The following is a 4,594-nucleotide window of genomic DNA, read 5'->3' as shown; positions in this document are numbered from 1 at the left end:
GCCACAGATAACCTGCCGTCACTCAGTGCCTAGGCTCAAACATGAAGAATGGAGACTTGGGAGCTGAAGGAACTGGGGCCCAGCAAGGAGTCAGTGCCTGAACGGGAGGACATGGAAGACATTTGGAATAAAAATAGGTAGAACAGGGATTCTTTCGGACGATACCAGTGATGAGAGGATACAGTTCTGACAACAGCCATGAAAAAGGTCGATTAAACCCCTACCCGCCCGGCAGTTGAAATCAGCCGGGTGACTTACCCACCGACGCCCCATCTGGCTCCCGCCATCTTGCACTTCAACCTCCTCTTCTGAGCGAGCTGCAGGGGCACCTGCCCGAAGACCGGTAAATATGCAGATCGGGGTCCGATGACATCATCAGGCCCCACCGCGATTTTAACTCTGACCTGTACGGTTGTGGCTTTCCTGCCGGCTAAAGTCAATGGTGAAGAGCATCAGAAGCAGAAACAGCCATTCGAGGTAAGGTTTTTACTTTCCTATGTTGGGTCAGGTGGAGCAGTAATGCTCCTCTGGGCCCCAAAGGGAAGTTCAGGTCTCCCTGCCCTGGACTCCCCCACCTTCCATATTACAAGACCCCATCCGCCCCCCCTCGCCCACTTGCTTGAGTGCCAAGGCCTGCCTGAATTTCTAAAAGCCGACAGCCACTTTCCGCCAGCAGGATGTTAATGAGGCCCGACGGTTAGAATGGCCGTGCCCTCATTCTGCCGCAGGTGGGAGTGAATCTAAAAAAAAACAGCGATTACCAGAAACCAGCTGGCAATTGAAATCCCCCATGGACTCTATTCACTGGAGCACCAAGTTAGGAGGAACAGGAAGTAGTGCAGATGGGAGCAGGAAGTTGGAAAGGGACCTGACAGATTAAGTAAATGGGCAAAACTGTGGCAGATGGAGTTCAACGTGGGCAAGTATGAGGTCATCCACTTTAGATAGAAGAAAGATAAATCGGAGTATTTTCTAAATGGTGAGAAACTAGGGACTGTGGGTGAAGCGCTGACCAGTGTCCCAAAAAATACAACGACCTGACCAGGCCAGGCAAGATAAGCATTCTCAGAGCTTCAATTCAGAACTCAGAATTTTATCATAAGTACAAAAGTTGTGTATTGTTTAGTGAAAGGCTGTCTTCAGCTGGAGAGGAAAGTTGTCCTTCTAATTCGGTGTTTGTAGAGCGGGGGACGGTTATATGTTTTCGATATTGAATTTGTTTGTTTGCTAAAGGCAGAGTCCAAATGCATGAGTCATTAAATTCTGTTGTCATGGGAGACAGCCTATTCAGAGCGAGCAGTTAATTACATTGACAGCTTCATGTCTATGCTGGGAAACAGATTCCAATGCCTGAATAGAAGCCTATCACACCTGTCCCTCACACTAAGCAATCCATGTAAGCTTCTCTCTCGTCTCTCCCTGCTGGGCAAGCTTGGCGCAAAATAGACGCAAGTGCACTCAGAGTGGCCCCATGGCGAGGACAGTGCCCGGCAGCTGCAAAGGTTCCACCGTGTCGTGCCTGTGGGGCGGTCCGAGGTTGGCGCGGTGCTGGCGTGTGTTTTTCACCCTCTTGCTTTGTCTCCTAGTCAGTGATTCACCCGAGGATGAGACTGAAGGGAGCTCACTGCGAGTGAAGAGGAGGGCCATTTGAGATTTCTCAAATTACGCACGGGTTTCTACAGGCTGCAGATGGAGAACCTGTTTCAACAACAATAACAACATTTATACAGCACCTTTCACGTACTGAAAGCCCCAGGGTGCTTCGCAGGAGCGTTATTAGAAAACATTTGACACCAAGCCACAAAAGGAGATATTCGGACAAGTGACTAAAAGCTCGGTCAAAGAGGCCGGTTTTCAGGCCTGACTTAAAGGAGGAGCGAGGTAGAGAGGCGGAGAGGTTCAGGGAGGGAATTCCAGAGTGTAGGGCCCAGGCAGCTGAAGGCACGGCCGCTAATGGTAGAGCAATGGAAATTGAGTATGCGCAAGAGGCCAGAATTGGAGGAGCGCAGAGATCTCAGGAGGGTTGTGGGGCTGGAGGAGGTTACAGAGATAGGGAAAGGTGAGACCATGGAGAGATGAGCATTTTAAAATCGGGGCGCTGTTTAACCAGGAGCTAATGTAGGTCAGCGAGCACAGGGGTGATGGGCGAACGGGACTTGGTGCGAGTTAGGACACGGGCAGCCGAGTTTTGGATCAATTCAAGTTTACGTAGGGTGGAATGTGGGAGGCCGGCCAGGAGTGCATTGGAATAGTCAAGTCTAGAGGTAACAAAGGCATGGATGAGAGTTTCAGCAGCGGATGAGCTGAGGCAAGGGCGGTGACAGGCGATGTTACGGAGGTGGAAATAGGCGGTCTTAGTTATGCTGCGGGTATGTGGTCGGAAACTCATTTCAGGGTCAAATATGACACCAAGGTTGCGAACAGTGTGGTTCAGCCTCAGACAGATGTTAGGGAGAGGGACGGAGTCAGTGGCTAGGGAACGGAGTTTGTGACGAGGACCGAAAACAATGGCTTCGGTCTTCCCAATATTTAATTGGAGAAAACTTTTGTTCATCCAGAACTCGATGTCGGACAAGCAGTCTGACAATTTAGACACCGTGGAGGGGTCGAGAGAAGAGGTAGTGAGGTAGAGCTGGGTGTCGTCAGCGTACATGTGGAAACTGACGCTGTATTTTCGAATGACGTCGCCAAGGGGCAACATGTAGATGAGAAATAGGAGGAGGCCAAGGATAGATCCTTGGGGGACACCAGAGGTAACGATGTGGGAGTGGAAAAATAAGCCATTGCAGGTGATTCTCTGGTTACGATTAGATAGATAAGAATAGAACCAGGTAAGTGCAGTCCCACCCAGCTGGACGATGGTGGAGAGGTGTTGAAGAAGGATGGAGTGGTCAACTGTGTCAAAGGCTGCAGACAAGTCAAGAAGGACGAGGAGGGATAGTTTACCAATGTCACAGTTACAAAGGATGTCATTTGTGACTTTGATGAGAGCCGTTTCGGTTCTGTGGCAAGGGTGGAACCAGGACCGGGGTGGGGGGGGGGTGGTTGGGTGACGTTCGGAGGCCAGAGGAGCAGAAGGGAGGCCTCGTAGGGGGGATCGGAGACCTGGGGGAGGGGAGTCGGAGGCTAGGGGGGAGAATCGGAGGCATGGGGGCGGGGAGGATTGAAGCCCACCTGTGGAGGTGTCCGATCGCAGGGGTGGGTTAGGTAGGGACGATGGATCCAGGAGGTGAGTGTAAAGGCTCTTACCTCCTTGGCCCAGCAGTCCTTGCCTTGCATTAGCTGGTGGATTTCACTAGGCATGAAAAACCCGAATAGCTAAAGTTAAATTCAAAATGGAGGTTAAATCAGAGGCTTTCAGCCTCATTATAATATTTAAATAGACGACCCGCCTCCTTGGAGCGGGTTGGCTACCCGTCCCCTGTCCCACCTCCATTAAAACAAGAAGTAGGCGGGTTGAAGGCAAGAGGGGTTTGGGATTCAGACTTTTAACACTTTTAACTTTCCACGCAACCCTAACCCAGCCGTTTTTTGGGTTAAAATTCCCTCCAATGTGTGAACACCGGCCTAGATAATGTGGGGCCAATCGCCTTTCTCCAAGTTGTGCTTTCAATGTAAAGCTGACTATGTGATCTGATGATTGAACATGCTGCTCCATTATAACTTTTTATTGTTCCTTCCCGCAGCTCCACACCGACAGGAGGAACCGAAGGCTGTAGAGGGCAATGAGGCGGAGACTGAGCGGGAGGAAGAGGAGGAGGCTCCATGCCCCGGCGTCAGCACTCTTGTCCCCATGCCGCACCATGATGTGGGAGGACACTCGACCATGGACAAATTATTCACAACCCTCCTGCCTCCTGGGAGCCCAAGCTCCTCAACATCTCCTGGCCCCTCCGACTCTGAACCAGATGCACCCACTGTTGTGTATGTAAGCTGTTCCACCTTAAGAGATGTACTACTTTCTTAGGCTGCTGTAGACGTAATACCGGGGGTGAACACACCGGTATATAAGCACTGTGCAGTAATCTTGTATTCAGTATAGTCCCTACCTCCAACCAGTAAAGACCTGTTTTTATTGTTACTCATTAGTCTGTTTTAATTAACTAAATAATTCACAGACTTAACACCCACCTCCCCGCTCACAGGCAGCTGCAAAGCTGCAACATCGGGGCCTGTGAGATGGGAGAGACACCACAATCTGAGTCTGACAGAGTCTTGTTACTGAAAAATGGCTGCACTATTCATAAAACTATTTGTTCTCATCTGCTTTTCCACTGAAGTTGTTTGCTGACTGCTGGTTATTACATGGCTGCACTGAATGAAAGTCCTATTGTTTAAAGCTTGCCTGTGCTTCATTGTGTTCACGTCACCGTGGGGATTCATTCCACTGAGATATTGTTCCAGACTTCCTGATCCACCTCCATTCTGCTGCTGAAATGTCAGGGGGGTGTGGTGGGTGAGGGCAGTTTATCATGGTCCAAACAATACAATACAAATCGCTTTATTGGCATGATAAGGTACATCTTATGTTGCCAAAGCATCAAAATACATTTATGGTTGAACACATAAACGCGGTTCCATTCATACAGTGTAT

At 49.9% G+C, this 4,594-nt stretch overlaps 1 long non-coding RNA gene across 1 annotated transcript; it reads left to right on the top strand.

Moving 5' to 3' along the window:
- The first annotated feature begins 986 nt into the window (after positions 1-986).
- LOC147105362 (uncharacterized) lies at positions 987-4,081 on the top strand. The gene is made up of 2 exons (XR_015081744.1): positions 987-1,536; positions 3,687-4,081. It is a non-coding gene; the product is annotated as an uncharacterized LOC147105362 (long non-coding RNA).
- The last annotated feature ends 513 nt before the right edge of the window (positions 4,082-4,594 follow it).

This window comes from Somniosus microcephalus, chromosome 18 (assembly GCF_052327205.1).
Source record: "Somniosus microcephalus isolate GS21.2 chromosome 18, FLI_Smic_1.0, whole genome shotgun sequence".
NCBI classification, from domain to species: Eukaryota; Metazoa; Chordata; class Chondrichthyes; order Squaliformes; family Somniosidae; genus Somniosus; species Somniosus microcephalus.
This window is presented reverse-complemented; position numbering and strand designations above follow the sequence as displayed.